This window comes from Hyperoodon ampullatus (assembly GCF_949752795.1).
Source record: "Hyperoodon ampullatus genome assembly, chromosome: 4".
Taxonomy (NCBI): domain Eukaryota; kingdom Metazoa; phylum Chordata; class Mammalia; order Artiodactyla; family Ziphiidae; genus Hyperoodon; species Hyperoodon ampullatus.
The window spans coordinates 3,721,933-3,741,047 of NC_136917.1; the positions used below are offsets into that span (position 1 = coordinate 3,721,933).

A 19,115-nucleotide genomic window follows, 5' to 3' on the forward strand; every position below is an offset into this window, starting at 1 on the left:
AGATATCCAGATGGGAAATGGTGGTTGGAACCAGGATGGGAGCAGTGGAGGTGCTGTGAAGTTGAAAGTAGAGCTGATGGAATTTACTGATGTGAGTGTGAGAGGAGTCCAGAATGACCCCCTGGAGAAGTGTGGGGTTACTGCTGGTTAAGACTGGGAAGATAGGCAGGTCAGGGCCAAGATGGACAGAGATCAGGAGATCGGTTTGACCTATTCTGTGTGAGGTGCCTGTTAGACACCCCCAATAGACCCATGTGGAGTTCCCAGCTAGAGAGATACACTGGGGTAATCAATATAAATGGTATTGAAAGCTGCAAGCCTGAATGAGAGTACCAGCCATGAGGGTAAGTGGATTGGATTGCAGGGTGGGAGTGGAGCCCCTTTCAGGCCACCTGTCCTCCCCACCAGGGAGGCTGAGCTGAGTAAACTCCACTCCCTTAGTTGGCCACGATGCCTACCAGTGCATGCAGGCCAGATCTCAGCTGCCAAGCTGGAGAGGACAGGGCACTGGCCTTCCTGATGTGACCTGGGAGCCCAGGCAATTCAGACAAATCTCAAGGAAGGCGCTTAAGGTTCTGCATTCTACTCAAGTTTCTGTTATGTGGAGATAAAACAGAAACTTCGTGAAACACATTGATCTCCTGAAACACATTGATCTCCTCACAGTATGACAACCATCACTGACTCACTCTCCAATCATTCATTTAATAGAACAGGGCCCCTGAACTTGGACCTCCCCATTAGCAGCCAGGCGCCCCAGGCTGCAGTTCCCTCATCTCGGAGTTTGCTTGTTTCCCTATCATTTAACTCCTTCTGCCCCAGAGGGATATCAGAAAAACACTTTTCCAGTTAAATTAGGGAACTGATTAACAGGGTTCTGAAAAAAGTAAGTCTTGACTTTGTTTTTCCTGGTCTGCCAGAGACAGACAGGAGCTTTTCCCCATCCTCAGCCCTATTCGGGGCCAGAGTCCTTCAGTCACTACATCCTCAAAGGCAGCCTTACCACAGCTTTGCTCCCTTGAGCAGCAGACCCCTCGCTGCTCACAGTCACCCCCTTGTCACCCCAGTGTGTGTTCAGCTGGGCTGGCAGTATGGCCTCCACATGTATGGGGGCCACTCACCACCAAAAAGAACTAACTGCAGGAGAGGCACTGGTCTCCATGAAGTCAGAGCAAAACAAGATAGCAGCCACAGTCACACCCCTCTGGCTTCTTTCTTTTTAGTAATTTCCCAAACAATAGCCTGTTGCTGGGGGTCTCCAAGACCACTCTCAGCTTCGATAGAAGACTCACAGAACTGAGAAAAGCTGTTACATTCATGGTTATAGTTTATTACAGTGAAAGGATACAGATTAAAATCAGCAAGGGTAAAACATACAGGGTCCAGAAAAGACCAGGAGCAGGCTTCCGGCTGTTTTCTCCTGGTGGAGTCATATAGACAGTGCTTAGTTCTCCAGTAAGGACAACACAGAGTATTATCAATCAGGGAACCTTACCCGAGCCTTGGTATTCAGGGTTGTTACTGGGAGTCAGTTTTGCTGGCTGACCTTAGTCTCCAGACCTTTCAGAGGTCAAGCTGATACTGCATGGCCCAAGGCCCCCAACATAAGTCAGGTTGTTGGTATAGACTATCTGAGGTGGCCCAAGCTCCAGGTAAACAAGGACACTTTTATCAGACAAGTTATTCCAAGGCCTTATAAGTTACCTCCCATGAGCCAGGCAAAGCTTTCTTTGGAACGTGCAGGCTTTGGCAGCTCCAGACCTACTGAGTCAACTCTTTACTGCACAGACCTCACGAAGGGCTTAGAAGTTTTCATTTTGTTGGTCATTGCCTAGAAAAGTAGAAATTGGCTATAAAGACTTTGGCTACAAGAGGTTGGACTTTTCTTCAAAACGTTTTTTAAAAGTATCTTTGACTGGGCTTCCCTGGTGGCGCAGTGGTTGAGAGTCCGCCTGCTGATGCAGGCGACGCGGGTTCGTGCCCCAGTCTGGGAGGATCCCACATGCCGCGGAGCGGCTGGGCCCGTGAGCCATGGCCGCTGAGCCTGCGCGTCCGAGAGCCTGTGCTCCGCAACGGGAGAGGCCACAACAGTGAGAGGCCCGTGTACCTGAAAAAAAAAAAAAAAAAAAAAAAGGAGAGGACTACAGGAACTATAGCAGACTTGAGTCCCAGAAGTGGGAGGTGTGCATGGAAAAGAAAATACACTGGGAACCCAGAAGAGGAGGAAGTGCAGGGCTCACAACCAGAGTTAAACCCCAGGTGGGGAAATCTAACCTGAAAATCCTGAAGCACAGCAGTAGGGGGTGACCAGGAGGCCCTTGTGGGAGGATCCAAGTCTAAGCAGAGGTCTGAATTCAGAGAAGTGGTATGTAATCATCCTCTGGCCTCGCTGCTGGCTGAGATGGGCACACAGCCCCACACCTCATTCCTGCATTCACTGCTAAAGCACTCTTTGAGCACCACTGCATACCCATGCTTCACTAGGCATCCTAGATAAAGAACTGCAAGCGCCCTGATATCACGTAGTTCACACACCAGCCAAATAGATAAAGGCATAATCATGCAAAATTAGAGCTTTAATAGAAATAAAGGCAAAGTATACCATGGGCAGGGTTAAATTAAGGGGGTGCCATAACCTGACTTGCATTTAGAACTGTCTTCTGGTGGTAGCCAAGGTAGAGAAGGGGAGAGCCTGAGGCAGTGACCATTGTGAGGGATGTGGAGAGGGTGTCTTGGCCAGTTTGGGGAGGGAGCCTTAGCAAAGAAGTCATGGGGGCTAGTGAGAGGCCCTGGGGAGGCTGAGGGAGCTGAGGGAGCTGGAAACCTGGAGGCGAAGACCCCGGAGAAGGAGGACTCAAATCTACTTCAGGGTTTCTAGCCAAGGAAACTGGAGGGGCAAGTGTTCACTCAATCCAGGTAGGGAGGCCCTAGAGCTGATGCAATTAAAAGGGTGAGAGCGGGGAAGTTCAAGGCAGGAGAGAATACAGCTCCTAACTCTGCCCACATCTCTCAGACAGACCTGAGCCCCAGCGGGACCAGCCTGGGGGCAGTGAGCTCTCTCCTGGGGACCCGAGAACCATGCTGAGAGTCTGTGAGTACCCACAGCTATCCTGCCAGGCCAGGGCTCTAAGCTGGGCCTCCCCTACTGCCCTGCCCCTGGGCCTAGGGTGCCTCTACTTTCCAAACCAATAATGGAAACATATCATCTGACACATGTATTTTGGAGGGGACAAAGGGGAAAAAATTTCTTAAAGACCTAGGATGGGTGGTTTCAATATCTACACTGTCGACTAAAAAAATAGTCACAACCTAAAAGTTGAGAGTTATGTTTTATTTGGCGGGAATTTTTAGGACTTCAAGCCCGTGAGGCAGCATCTCAAGTAACCCTGAGAGAACTGCTCCAAGAAGGTGAGGGAGAGAGCCAGGGTGTATAGAAGTCTTGCAGTGAAATGGCAGGTAGTCTGACCATCAAAGATTATTGTTAATTAAAGAAAACCAGATATCCCAAGTTAAGGAATTTAGGGCTTTTCTATATATGGGAAGATGCAAGAGTCTGAGCTCACTGAAATCATTGTTTGATATGCGCCTCAGCTATCTGGGGCCAGTATCCTGTGTTTTCACATCCTGAGTTTCCTCAGGGCTCACCAGCTCATGTTGGAGGACTGCATTCACTGATGACTGTGACATCCTTTGTTTACTGATATGGCTGGCAATATTCTGTTTATCAACACCTCACTTACATTTATTCATTTATACAGCAAATAGTCACAGTGGAGCTATAGCTGTGCCCGGTGTGGGGCCTCACTGGAGTGGACAAGGCAGACCTGGTCTCTGGCTCTCAGGGCAGGCATCCGGGCTGCTCAGTGGTGTCTCCACCCCAGAGACAAGATGCAGCAGATCTTTAAGGCAGTGGTTGATTAGTTCAGGAGGGTAAAGAGTGGATTGAGGGCTGTGGGTCTGGTGTCAACTTACCTTGGCAAATAATGAATACCTCTGTGGCACCAGGGCCAACACAGATTCCCTGGTCTGGTTTCTGCTGGGTGAAATCAAGAGCTCAACTGGATAATTTGAGCAGCTCCTTTAGCTCACAGATGTGTTGTTCTGCTCTCCTCTTCAGCTGGGGAGGAGCCCTCTGCCCAAAGGGACTGACTTTCCAGGGCCAAGCAGCGGATGGGAAAGTGTAACTCCATGCAAGAGAACTTGTGTTTCCTAGAAGGCCCAGCGGCGATTGATTCTTAATGGCTGAGCAAGATGCTGTAATTGCTTACAATATTAAACACTGTTTTCCATCAATACAGCTCTGTGGTTAAAATATAAATATCACAAGCGGTAAGGAGACAAAGAGACAAAACTTATGACTTCAGGATGGGTCAGATTCCATTTCTCACCTCAAGGAAGGGAGAAGGGATAAGCCCCACTCTTGTTCCTTGAAGAAAAAGTGGATGGCTGAGGGTGGAGGAAGGCTGAATTCTGAAATGTATGTGCGTAAAAGAAATTAGAAAGTGAAAGAAATTATAAGTAAAAGAAATTATATAAAGTCAGGCACATGGGTTCTCAGAGGGAGGCTGAAGAAGCACAGGAGGCCCTCAGGAGAGTGGGAGAGGCGGGGCAAATAGAGTCAACCTTTAGACTGGTAGACTAAAGGACAGACAGTCTGGGCTGAGCACTGCCCCCAAGCTTGAAATCTGCAATGAAATGCAGAGGGCAGAGGGAGGCACTGTAGGAAGCTCCAAGGTGTTTGTCCATGCATCCTTTCTTTCCTCTGTGCACCCATCTGTTCATTTATTTGTCTACCCATTTTTTCATCCATTTGTCTGTCCATCTGGCCATCCGTCCACTCCTGCATTCCACGAATATGTCAAGTGCCCACTATGAGCCAGGCTATATGCAAAAGGGATTGATTTCTGGTCCAAAATGGAGATGATAGGAGATTGAGCAACTGCCTCACATCTTACTCTGTGCAGGAATATAAGGAATTGCAGAAAACTGTTGATGGTGATAAATGGAACCGGGTGGGAAAGTGAGGCAGTGGGGGTACAAACGATTTGTCCCTCTATGTTTTCTTTTTCTGTAATGTCACTATACCATCACAAATGAAGGGGGAAAGGTGGCCCGAATTAAACATAAATCCTGAGATTGGAATCGAGGATATATTCACACATTGCTCGCGTGGATTCTTATAAAAAAAAAATGAATGCACATTTTTAAAGGTATCTGGTGGTGAGTCTAACCTGACAGCCAGAACCAGACCCTCACTTCTCCCTACCCTAGGGAAAGATACAGAGGGAAACTCGGCTACAAACTGTATTAGTCTGCTCAGGCTGCAACAACAAACTACTACAGACTGGGTGGCAGAAGCAACAGAAATTTCTCACAGTTCTGGAGGCTGGAAGTCCAAGATCAAGGTGTCAGCAGAGTTGGTTCCCCCTGAGGCTTCTCTCCTTGCTTTGTACATCACTGCCTTCTCCCTGTGTCTTCACATGGCCTTTGCTCTGTGCTCACATCCCTGGTGTCTCTCGGTGTGTCAAAATTTCCTCTTCTTACAAGGACACTAGTCAGATTGCATAGGGCCCACCTTAACAGCCTCATTTTAACTTAAGCACCTCATTAAAGGCCCTGTCTCCAAATACAGTCACATTCTGAGGTACTAGGGGTTAAGATTTCAACACATGACTTGGTGGGGAGGTACAATTCAGCCCAGAACACAGATAATAATTTCAACAAGGACAACAATAAGAAAATGACAGTCACAAAACACACACCTTTCATAGGCTCCTAGAGGGAATGTATGAGCCAGAATGAATGGAACCCTGTCCAAGGCAGGTGTGGAAATGCAGGCTCACAACTGGGCAAACTCTTAACTTCAGTGAGCCTTGGCCACCTCTGGGGAACCACCTCACGATGTCTCTCTGGGGCTTGGGAAGCTGGTACACTGCCATGCATGTCTCAGAAACTGTTAACATTATTAAATGATGTCTTTATACTCTCTATCCTCACCCTATCCTTCCACAGCCAGTGAGTTAGGTTTTTTCACTGCAACAAACATTCTATCAACTCCAAGGGGGAAATGGGGCACCCAATGTGGTGGACAGGTCCACCTCACCTGTCCCCCATTGGACTGAGGGCTTGACCTCATGGATGGCAGTCCAGATGGCCAAGGGCAGGCACCTTGGGCAGGGTTCCATCCTGCATCATTCCTTGAGAGTGGGCGGCAAGGTGGCAGTGCTGACCATCTGGGGTGCTGGGGGCAGCTTGGCAGTCCTGGTGATGAAGACACCCTCTAGTAGGGAAGGAAGGGAATGGGAGTGCCGGGATGCTGCATCACAGGTCTAGCGATATAACCACTCCTCAAAGCAAGTGTTAAGACCAGCAGGACTTCTTGGTCCTCAGTCATTTGCTTGACATCACAGCCATGTGCACAGGCTGGCTGGCTCTCACCCTCCTGTCTGTGCTGAGCCTGGGTACCCAGGCCTTCAACAGCTGGCTTGTCAAGTGCTTTGAGGACCCCCACTATGAAGAGGTGGTGTGGCTGGCCCAAGACAGGCTGGGGCAGACAGCAGAAAGGAAACAGATAGTGGTGACTGGGCGGGCATGGCAGGGCTCACCGCTGCCAAGACCCTGCAGGACGCTGGCCACCAGGTACATGATAGGGTGTGGGAGGGTCCTGCATGGGGAACCTGGGAGAGAGGGAAGTGGACAGCCTCAGAGAGCTGGGGCAGGGGACTGGGTCTAGGGCTCTAGGTGGGGGTAGAAGGGCTAGGAGAACTGAGTGACCTGACTGTATAACAAAGGGAGACCTTTGTTATACAGTCAGGTAGGAGGCAGGAGGGCTGTGGGAGCTAGGCCTGCTAGGAGGGGATGTGTCCAGCCTCACTTAGGTCAGGAACGTGCTGTCTTTCTAGGTGACTGTCCTGGAGGCCTCAGGGCATGTGTGGGTGGCAGCATAGAGACCCACAGAGTGCCTGGAGCACAATGGTATGTGGAGCTGGGAGCCATGAGGATTCCCACCAACCACAGGTACGGTCGAGAAAAGTGGGGGTGGGTAGGGAAGGCTGGGGTGTGGGCAGGTGTCTCATTTGTACTCTCGGGATTTTCGTTTATGGAGGTGATGAGTAGCCATGGAGAGATTAATGCCACTGTAAGAATTTATTACTTACATTTCCAGAGAGAAGGAGACAAACCACACCACACAGGGCCCTGGGGATACACTGGGATGGTCAGGAGGCAGAAGACAGGAGCAAAGAGAAGGCACAGACCATGGCCTTTATTGGAGTTTCTGAGGGAAAGGCAACATGGGACAGAGTAAACAGCTTAGGTTTGGCTGGTTTGAAGAATTACAGTGGGCTCTGGGCTGTAGGAGTGGCCTCTAGTCGCCTGGTACCTGGCCCTGGGTCAGTTAGGGCAGGGGAGATATTTACTTGGTGTGTGGGTGGGAACATGGCCTCGGATCAGCCAGTCTGCACACTGAAAGGAGAGCTCTAGGCAAGCTGACATGTAGGAGAGATGTGGTTCGGCCCTGGATTAATGAGTATCAAATAGACAGCATCGAAGAAGACACAAAACACACAGTTAGAACACACAATTAGAACAGCAGTCAACACCAAGGCCAAGAAAAATAGCAATGAGCGGCCGTCCTTTCCTGGAAGTCAGCAGGCCTGGGTCTGCCCCAACTCACAGCCTCAATGTTTTAATGTATATACTGTGCATAATGGCACCTGCCCTCCCTTCTTAGAAGCCGATATGGAGGATCCCAAAAGATAATTAGGATGGGAGAGCACCTTGAAAAGTCAAAAGTGGCCTGCTAGGCTTGCTAACAATGGGAATAATGAGTGTCATCGAGGAGGGTGTGGTGTCTGGTGGGAGCCCTGGGACCAGAAACCAGCACCAGGTGACCTCATGGAGGGTCATCCTGAAGGGGGGCCCCACTCCATGGAGAATGCAGGGTGGCGGAGAATGCTTCCTGGAGGCTTGGGAAGGATGCATATGGCCTCCAGGGAAGATAAGCCCAGAGGACCCTGACACTGCTCTTCATGCAACCTCCTGGACCTTGAGGCCAGAGGTCTCAGACAAAATGAGAGAGATCGTGGCCAAAACAGAGGACAAGCCTGGTGCGATGTGGCCACAAGAATGGTGGCCCTGTTCCCTCGTGGCCCTGCCGCCGTTAGTATAGTGACAAGGGGGTCTGTAGTTCTGTCTTTGGATAGAGGCCAGTAGCCCCAATACATCTGTGGGGAGCAAAGAGCAGAGCCCCTGGAGCAGGGACGGCTGGCAGCTTCCTTGTCCCTGCTGAGCTGTCTCTGATTCGCACCACAGGCTCTCTCATGAGCTCATCAGGAAGTTTGGGCTAAAGCTCAGTAAGTTCCACACCTCCAACAACCAGAGCTGGGTGCTGGTCAACGGGGTGCACAGCGCATGGGGGAGGTACAGGCCTACCCGCGTCTGCTGGGCTATCAAGTCAGGGCAAATGCGGAGTGCAAGACCGCAGAACAGCTCTTCCTAGAATCGCTGCTGGGGAGTGTGAACATACCGAACTCTTGGACCCCGCCCAGCCTCACTCTGCCACAGTGGCGCCAGGTTTCCCGCTTTGTCCGTACTATTCACAGTGGCCTCGTAGGCCTACAGAAATGTGTCCAACACCAACAAGGAGGTAGGCTTCCCACCTCTGTAACTCCCAGGTTGGTGGGGAAACTCTGGCCCCTAACTTTACAGCCCCGTAATCTGTCCAATCGTTAAGTGTCCACCTTCGGGACATTCGGACTAGTTGTGGGACAAAGTCCTTGAACCCAGGAGAGAACATGTATAAACCAACCTTGGACGTACACACGAGTAGAAGCATGAGTGAGGGAGTGGGAACATGGGGGGCTGGACCAGGCTGAGGTGAGTGCCCGTGTGGGGTGGGGTTTTGTTCTCACTGAGTGTCCCTCCTTCCTCCATGCCCAGGTGGTGGAGGAGCTGAAAAGCAGCAGCTGCAGCCCGGTGCTGGAGAAGTACGACTCCTTCTCCACCAAGGTCAGACCTGGGACCCACTTCCTGCTGCCCACAGCCCACCCTGTCACAGTCTATGGAAACCACGGCAGGACCACCCACCCTCTATCCAGCCTGTAGCAGGAGAAACATGTTAACCCTTGACCCACCCTCCCCAGCAGGCAGCCAGAGGGAGCCTGTGCACAGACCCTGCCCCACAGCCCCCCGCCTGTGGCTCAGGGCTGCCCAAGATGGAGAGGGGGTCCTTCCTCACCCACCTGCTCCAACCTCTTGCTGTTTCTGACTCAGCCAAGCACACCCTCAAGGCCTTGGCACTGGCCGTTCCCTCTGCCTGGAATGCTCTTCCTGCAGATACACATGGCTTGGCCCTCAACCTTCTTCAGGTCACGGCTCGAGTGTCCACTTTGAACTGAGGTTCCTCCCATCTGGCACCCTCCCGTCTTCCTTCCTCTGCAATAGTTTCCACCCTAACGCTTATCACACTGTATTGAATATTTTACTTGTTTAATTTGTTATGGTCTGCTTCCCCTGCTAGAATGTAAGCTCCTGGAGGACAATGGTGGTGGGAGGGAGGAGAAGGAAGGCGGGAAAGGAAACAGGGCAGGAGGGAAGGAAAAAGGGAGGAGAGGTACAGGGCTTGGAGAATAAGTCAAGCTAGAGAAGATTCTCAGTTGCCCACCCCTACCCCCCACCTTCCACACACCCCATGCACAGAGGTAGGGAACCTACCACCCTCTCTGGGTTCTGGTTGTCTACACTGCAGATCTTGAAGCGTGTCTCCGGGAACTTCGTGATGTTGCTTTTCCTGGGATGGTGGGGCCCTGCCACCTTGTCTCTGGTTTAAACATGCATGTTTGATAGAGGTTTTTGCCCAGGTTAAGGCGAGACCAGCCATGCCCTGTCATCCTGGCAGTCCCTGTCAGGACTGCCCCCTGAGTGCCCAGCCTCCAGGGCTGCTGCACTGGTGACAAGGGTACCAGATCATCCCTGAACACCCCTCCGCCCTCGGCAAGCTGAACAGTTGGTCACCCTAACAGGTGAAACCCTCCTGGCCAGTTCTGTTGTGTGAACTCTGGCCTTGCTTGGGAGAAAGGAGCAGGGGTGACGCACAGGGCACAGTCCTCAGTGGGCACTTCCAAAGGGAGAACTTCAGGGTCACTTGCTGGTGGGCTAGCCAGGACCACGGTGTGATGGTGGGGGATGAGGGCAGGGTGAGAAGAATTACTCAGTACCTAGATTCCTCCAGATCAGTGTAAGCAGCCCAACGTACTTGCAGTTGACAGGAAGACTGGGCCTCAGTTCCCCCACCTGTAAAACGGGGACGATAAGCTACTTCTTAGGATTTTATGAGGCTCATACAAGTGAAGGGCTCATCAGAGGGTGTGTATGTGGGAAGTAGCACTGAAAGTTAGCTGTTTTCCTGCTATTAGGACAAAGGAGAGCATTTTGAGACTGTCAGAGCCTAGTACAAGTAGACCCATGGCAGGCCCCAGGGGTCCGGCTGAATGGTCTGGCCTTTCCACTCTGTCCAATTCTGTTTCTCCCTGTCCCTGGACGCAAAGCAAGGGTTCTCATGTTGGCTTCTGGCTTCCAGACAATCTGACTCCCCTGCCTTCTCTCCTTGCATGTGGTCGGCTGGTTGCAGGGATACCTGATTAAGGTGGGGAACCTGAGCCGGGGGGCTGTGCAGATGACTGGGGACCTGCCGAATGCAGATGTAGGCTACTACAAGGCCTTCTTGGAGACCCTGCATGCCATCATCTCCCTCTTCCAGGAACCCCAGTGGGAAATGGGGTGGAGAAATGGGAAAATGGGCATGGGTTAGCCAGTTACTAACCAGGACAGTGGTCGAAAGAAAGTTCAGATAAATCAGGTGGAAAATCCCAAAAGAAATGGGGAAGAGGGGAAAGCAGAGGTTCCCAAACTCCAGTGAGCCTCAGAGTCAGCACGGGTCTTGTTAAACAGAGAAGGTTGAGCCCCACCCTGAGTCTCTGATTCAGTAGATCTGGGCTAGGACCTGAGAACATGCATTTCTGACATGTTTCAAGGTCTGCTGCTGCTTTCTGTCTTTCTGTCTAGGGTCCCCACTTTAAGAACCTCTGGCTAAGAGGCAGTCACGTCAGGAAGCTACAGATCTGCTTTGCTCTGGGCCTCACCTGCTCTCTGGTTACAGAGATGAGGGTCCTTACAAGGGGCCTCACTGTCTTTCATCCCAGGATGATGTATCAGGGGTGCTAACTCCAGACCCCAACCACCAAACCCCTGTCTGTCAGGATGGTCTGGCTGTCAGGATGGTCTGGGGCTACAAAGATAAAATAGACCAGAATTCACTCTCCCTCAGGGTTCTGTGACCCAATTCCTGCAAAAAAAGGCTACAGATATTCGCGAGAGGGCAACAGACCCTGCAAGCCTTCAGTGGCCAAGGGGACTGGCTCAGTTATTTGAGCAGCCAGGCTTCTTCTTTTCCCAATAGCATCTTCTCCCTTCCTCCCAGAATTTTTTTCAGGGTAAATCCATTTATATTCAGGCCAGGGACTATCCTAAAGGGAAAATGGAAGGAAGAGGAGGGTCTTACGGCAGGCCAAGTGGGGTGACCACTTGAGGAGGCGGGGGGCGGGGTGTGTGTGTGACTGCGAGCCAGGCATGATCCATGTTTCAAGCCTGAGGCTCTGGCAAGGGGCTGTACCTGCCCAGAGGGAATGCATTTTTCTGATTTGTCAGCCCCAAAATGGCACCTATCTCTAGTTCCCTGGAGCTAAGAGCCACCCTACCCGGCATGCCCTCCCTTTGCCAATGGCTTACCTCCCTAACACACAGGCCAGAGCAGGTCCATTAGAGGGCTCAGCCTCTGTACAGTCCAAATGACCCATCCTCTGCCCGGCCTTGTCCATCAACCTGCTTCCCTGTCTCTCCCTTGCCTGCTCATTCTCAGGTTTGATGAAATCACTGGGGGCTTTGACCAGCTCCCCACGCCCTGCATGCTGCCCTCTTGCCCGGGACAATCCAGCTCCACTCGTCAGCAGAGGAGGTAGAGTCGTACGGAGACCACGTCCACATCACCTACCGAATGCCTGACCCTCCGCAGACCAGGGCACGTCTGACCGCCGATGACCTGATTGTGGCCACCACAGCCAAGGCCGCCTGACACCTCTGTTTCCGGCCACCTCTCTCCCATGGGAATGAGGACGCGCTGCGATCCATCCACTACAGCGGTGCCACCAAAGTGATCCTGACCTGCACGCAGCACTTCTGGGAGCACAAAGGCACCTTAGGGGGCAAGTCCAGCACCGACCAGCCTTCCGCTTCATCTTCTATGCCAACCACATCTTCCCCAATGGCACAGGGGTCATCCTGGCCTCCTATACCCTGGACGATGACTCTTCTTTCTTCGCTGTCATGGACGTGCCCGGGCAATGGATATTGTCCTGGACGACCTGGCAGTAGTCCATGATCTCCCCAAGGAGGAGGTGTGGGCCCTGTGTCCCTATTCCACGGTCAAGCATTGGAGCCAGGAGCCCTACTCCATGGGTGGCTTTGCCTCCTTCACTCCCTACCAATACGTGGACTATGCCCAGGAACTCTGCAAGCCAGAAGGACAGGTCCACTTTGCTGGGGAGCACACGACCCTGCTCCCCAGCTGGATTGACACAGCAATCAAATCAGGGCTCAGGGCAGCACAGAACATCCAAGAGGCTGTGGGCATGGCTTTCACCAAGGACCCCAGAGACCCAAAAGAACCCCACTCCAAAATGGAGCTATAGCTACACCTGAAACACAATACTGTAAATCAACTATACTTCAATTTAAAAAAATGGAGTTATAGCCAACTTTACGACACCAGGAATTGGAGTAACTCTGGTCACCATGGTCCACCAGGAAAAGTCTCAAAATCCACTCTCTCACTTTATCTCCACCTTTTTCCAAAGATGCCAACCAAGAGGTGCCACATAAGGCCGAGGAACAGAGTCCGTCTAATATTTGGCCACCCATGACCTTGGATTTATTGGCAATGTCTCAACAACAGAAACGAATGATATAGTGATTAAAACAGTAAAGCATTCATTAAGTCTAAGGCTATCACTAAATGTTTTACCTACATTCTGGGTGGCATCTAAATAATTATAGAATTGAGTGCTGAGAGTTAGGGAGCGCTTTGATTTCCAAGGACCTTGTCTGGGGTCCTTGGCTCCTCTGTTATTCCTTTCATCTGAGTCTAGCCCTACCTCCCCTCCCCATGTCTACTCCTCCATCTCCCGTGACTGTGAATTTTAATAGAAGTTGGGAACTTAGATGGAGGCAACCTTGTGGCCAGCAACATGCTCGATGCTTTTCCATGTTATTAAAGCAACCCCCAGTGTACATATTCTAATATTACTCCATTTTATAGATGAGGAAAACTGATTTTCCAAGAGGTTAAATAACTTGCCTGAGGTCACAAATGCTGGTCCAGAGGGATCAAAACCTAAGTCATCTAACCCCAAATCTTCTTGCTTCTACACTCAGTGGCTCTGTCTTATTCTTTTTTGTATTCCTGAAACAACAATTCACATTGTTGACATTCAGCAATGAATATGTTGAATGCTTGAGTGATAGAAGTTCTCAGAATGCACAGCATCAAAACTGCATGGACTGCCCTCCATCCTTTTCCTATCCCCCTGGATCTTCTTTGCCTGGCAGCCCTGAGGGGTGAGGAGGGAGATAGATGGAGTCAATACTGATGAGAACTTTCAGGCAGACAGATGCATGAGGTCTAAAGAGGCCCATAATTTGGCCGTGACCTGGCCTGAATTATGTCCCTAAAGGACCTCTTGGAGGCATGAGTAATCACCCAGAGGGTCACAAGAAGGGGCCAGGTGACTATGAGATTAAAGGACAGTTCATCACCAAAGGCAAAAAGGTACCTTCAGAACCAGCTGAGAAAGTGCCATTCTCTTTAGAGTCTGAGGCTAGGACAGAACAACAAGGTACCCAAGAGCCCTCCTCCAGCTGGGAGGGTCTGGGATCTTATCCTACTTGTAAGCTAACATGTTAGCTTGCCACAGTTTCATGGATGCTGGCAGAAGACAAGAGACTCATGGGTCAGAGGCAAAGGATTTTATTACTCATGCACAGCAAGTAGCATGAGCACCCCAAGCCACCAAGTCCCAATGGGGGCAATTCAGAGGTACCCAGGTAGACACCATGCATTTAGTGGCATTGCATTGCAGCTGAGGAACACTGAACTCAGAAAATTGACCAGTTGTATAACAAGCAGTAAGCAAACCTGCTCTTTGTGGGGGGTGAGACATTATCTCATCCCTCAACGTTGCTCACTAAAACGCAGCTCTGAGAAACAGCCCAAGCAAAGAGCAGTCAGGGCCTTGCATTTTAAGCATATCCAACAGGAACGTGCAGAGACACTCAGGCCTCATTGGTGATTAACTTTCCCAACATTGACGGACCCATACCTCAACCACTTCCCTACATAGTGTGGCTTCTATCTCCTTCCTCATGTTCACCTCCATAGGGGCTGGCACCCCCACTCTCACTGAGTCCCCAGTCTATCTCACTGTACACATAAAGTTCACATGGATTAAACAACCACTCTGACAGTGGCTCTGAAATCTGGTGAATCAGACCTAAATCCTGCCTTTGGTGAACTTGGAGACAAGCTTAGGGACTGTCTTATTCCATAAGGGCTGCTATAACAAAAGTATAATAAACTGAGTGGCTTATAAACAACAGACATTTATTTCTTATAATTTTGGAGTCTAGAAAATCCAAGATTAAGGTGCCAGCAGATTCAGCAGATTTGGGCCCGCCTACTGGGAGCCCAATTTCTTGCTGTGTCCTCACACAGTGGCAGGAGCAAGGGAGTTCTCTGGGGTCTCTTTTATAAGGGCACTAATGACATTCATGAGGGTTCAACCCTCATGACCTAATCACCTCCCAAATCGCCACCTCTGACTACCTAATATTGGGGATATTGGGGATTAGGTTTCAACATAAGAATTTGGGGAGGGGCAACAAAAATGTTCAGTCCATAGCAGGGACTATGACATATGTTCAAATAAGTGTGACAAGTGACAGATGATGGTGTTTATCAGAAATGAAATAGGAAAAACCTTGGGATGCCAGAGGTGGGCTTCTTCCTGGATTATATCTGCTGAAGGCTGATGTCATCCATTATGTAGGGAGCATGTAACAATCAAGATACAGAGCTATTCCACCAACACAAAGATCTCCCTCTTGCTATGCTTCTGTAGTCACCTCCACCCCACTCCCTACCCCCCAATAAACACAATCCCTAGCAACCACTAATCTGTTTTCAGTCACTATAATCTTATCATTTATAGAATCTGATATAAATAGAATCATGCAGTATGTGACCTTTTGAGATTGACTTTTTCACTCTACATAATTCCCTGAGGTATATCCAAGCTGTATCCTGCAGCGATAGTTTATTTGTTGTTAGTGCTGAGTAGCATTCTGTAGTATGGTGGTACCACCATTTGTTTAACCATTCATCTATTGAAGGGCATTTCAGTTATTCCCTGTTTCCCTGTTTTTTGGCTGTTACAAATAAGGGTGCCATGAACATTTGTGTACAGGTTTTTGTGTGAATATCAGCTTTCACTGCTCTGGGATAAATGCCTAAGTATGTAATTGTTGAGTCATATGGTAAGTTCATGTTTAGTTTTGTAAAATATTGTCAGACTCTTTCCTAAATGGCTATACTATTTACATTCCCACTAACAATGAATAACTGATCTACTTTCTCTTCATCCTCGCTAGGACTTGGTGTTATCACTGCTTTTTATTTTAGCTATTCTGAAAAGCTTGTGGTGATATCTCATTGTGATTTTAATTTGCACTTCAACAACGTTGAACATAAATGTCTTGTCATGTCATTGGCTCATTTTCTAATTGGATTGTTTGCTTTCTTACCATTGAGTTTTGAGAGTTCTCTATTATATCCTAGATATGAGCCCTTTGTCAGATATGTCGTTTGCAAATTTTTTTTCCTGTTTGTTGCTTGTCTTTACATCCACTTAACAAGGTCTTTTGCAGAATAAGTTTTTAATTTTGATGAGATCCAATTTAATATTTTCTTTTGCGGATCATGTTTTTATTGTCATTTCTAAGAACTCTTCACTAAGCCCTAGGTCCTAAAGGTTTTCTCCTGTTTTCTTATAAAGTTTTTATAGTTTTATGTGTTACATTTAAATCTATGACTGATTTTGAGTTGATTTTTGTGTAAGGTGTGAGCAATTTTTCAAATAAGTTGTATTATTCTTCTACTAATGTTTTATATACTCATGGTAGAAAAATCAGCAAATGCATGACATTACAGCAAAGAAAATTTAAATTTTTCATAATCCTACCACGTACAGAAAATCAGTTACATTTAGATGTGTGTCTTCCCAGCACTTTTTTTTAAATCCTTTGTTTTTTATTTTTAGATTCCTTCCAATTCCTTTTGAAGATGAGGAAAGATTTCAAAATGAAACTTAAAGGTTAGATGGAATTTCATTCTCTTTCTTCTTCATCCTTTGATTGGCCAGTTTTATAGATGAGAAAACTAAAGCTTAGCAAGGATAGACATCTTGCCTTCTGAAAAGTCCAGTCAGGACTTGAACTCAGCTCAGCTTGACCACCAGCCATCATTCACCATGCTATACTCCACACAAGGCTGGATTACAAAAAAAAAAAGCCAACTGCTAGCACACAGAAAAGCAGAGGCAAAATTATTTGTCCAAGGCCTGGGGTCGTTTGGCAAGCCCGCTTGTAACTAATATGGAGGTAGAATATATCCTAACAGCTCTGGCCCGGAGGGCTAAAAAAGGTACCCAGGGAGAAATGAATACTTTGAAAAACAACAAAGTAAGCATAGAGGGTCAGAATATTATACAGCTATTAAGATCGAAATTAAGTGTGACCAGTGTTTTTATTAATAAAATAGATTATTTTCCTCAGGTGTCACAATAGAAAAATGGGCAGTGAAAGTTTCTAGAATAAAAACTTTTAAAAAGCAGCTATAAAAGATATTTTGGGAACAATCAGGGGAAATTTGCACATGCACTGGTATCTGATGATGACAAGTTAACGTTAATTTTCTCAGGTGTGACATGGAGTAGTGTAATACTGTCTGCAACTTTCAAATGGGTGGGAGGCTGGGGAAGCTCTATCTGTCTAGAGAGAAAGAGAAAATGTGGCAAAATATTAACCTAGGTCGTATGTAGGTAGAAAGAACACCGGTGTTCGTTGGGTCATTGTTTTAATTATTTCAATTTACTTTCAAAATAAAAAGGTAGATGTTGGGGTGGGAGAGAATCTCCTGACTTCTTTTCATAGCAAAAATTGTCTGAGCCATTGTGAGGAGCTAAGACCTTCCTGAGTCCCCCTCTAGGTGACATCTGCCATTCTAATGGTAGTTTGGGCATTCGGGGAGATTTTTTTTAACCCTGGGCATTGGAAGACCGGCAGTTGTGGCAGCACCAGGGTTTTCTTCTGGGATCATTTAGTGCTGTCCGCAATGTTCTTCCCTTCCTAATTAAGGTATTGTAGGTATAGGACAATGATTCACACACAGCTAGCACCCGTTAACCAGAATAACTCTCACCTCTGGTAATTCCTTTCTCCCGGAAAGAAAGCAAATACTGTATTTTTGAGGTTAAGTTGAAACGTATTTTTGAGGTTAAGTGGAAAGAAAAATGAGGCTTTCCCTGACCGGGAATCGAACCCGGGCCGCGGCGGTGAGAGCGCCGAATCCTAACCACTAGACCACCAGGGAACGCATGAAAATGACTTCTACATCGAGCTAGACTAAGTGTAAAAGGTGTGACGTAAACTGGGCTCGTGAATATGATTACATGAACCTCGGGTACTTACACCGCCTCCCTCTTCCACCTAGACAGTCTCTCGGCCACTGTAAATCCGAGAAAACAGGTAGTGGAGAACAGCAGGAACGGTAAAGTCTGAATATGGCCGCCTTCTCAGAAAACAGGAAAAAAAAACGCCAGTAGCACGGGGGAAATGCGCTTACGTATGTTAGCCAGCCTAGCCGAAAGTGGTAAAAAGTGCCTGTCAGAAGTGGGATTCGAACCCACGCCTCCATTCGGAGACCAGAAAGCCCAACAGGGAAGGTATACACCTTGAGTCTGGCGCCTTAGACCACTCGGCCATCCTGACACGCTGCGCATTGCTTCCTCGTACAGAGCCTGCTTCCTGCGGCAGCCTGCTGCGCTGCCCCGCCTCACGGTCCGGGTGAGCTGTCGCTGGATCCGCCCGGCCAGGGCGAAGGAGAACCGCCTGCTGGGCGCCGGCCGCCAGCCGTGGAGCTCTTGGAGGACACCGGGCACTCCGGAGTGCCCAACCTCGCTCTCCCGGGCGAAGCCGGAAATCGAGCCGGATCTCCAGAATCAAGGACAATCCCGCTAGAAAACCAGGGGGGTTAGTGACCACCCGGCCCAGCAAAGGAGGGAAACTATAGCAGCAAAGACAAAGAGAAAGCGCCAGGATGCAGCCCACCCGGGCTACCCGCCACTGCCAGATCCCGGGTTCCCGCCGCACATTCCTGGTCCTAGCTGCGAAAACTGGCTAGACGAGTGAATACAAGGAAAGCACTGGAATGTACGCTTGCCACAGAGTAAGCGACAGTGATTACTGTTGTTGTTTCAAAATTATTAGGGCTGTGCACTACCAAACGTAAAATAGATAGCTAGTGGGAAGCAGCCGCATAGCACAGGGAGATCAGCTAGGTGGTTTGTGACCACCTAGAGGAGTGGGATAGGGAGGGTGGGAGGGAGACGCAAGAGGGAGGAGATATGGGAACATATGTATATGTATAACTGATTCACTTTGTTATAAAGCAGAAACTAACACACCATTGTAAAGCAATTATACTCCAATAAAGATGTAAAAAAAAATTATTAGGGCTTTCTGCCTTATTGTCCCTGGCATACCCATCCTCTTAAAGTGCACCCCTCTGCCTCTGCCAAGTCACCCAGCCGTGGTTACAGATAATGGGGAGATCAGTGTTCAAGAAAAAAAATTCATTCATGACACTTGTTAAAGCACTGTAAGGAAGACTTTATTCAAGAGGGGCGTTATCAAGATATGTGTAGGTACCACTGCACCAGGGTCTTGCA

At 48.9% G+C, this 19,115-nt stretch overlaps 1 pseudogene across 1 annotated transcript; it reads left to right on the plus strand.

The window, feature by feature from the left end:
* Positions 1-6,412: 6,412 nt before the first annotated feature.
* Positions 6,413-12,746, plus strand: LOC307051865 (L-amino-acid oxidase-like; annotated as a pseudogene). Its single transcript has 6 exons — positions 6,413-6,639; positions 6,903-7,017; positions 8,314-8,517; positions 8,941-9,009; positions 10,631-10,767; positions 11,918-12,746. The product of its transcript is annotated as an L-amino-acid oxidase-like (transcript).
* Positions 12,747-19,115: the final 6,369 nt, after the last annotated feature.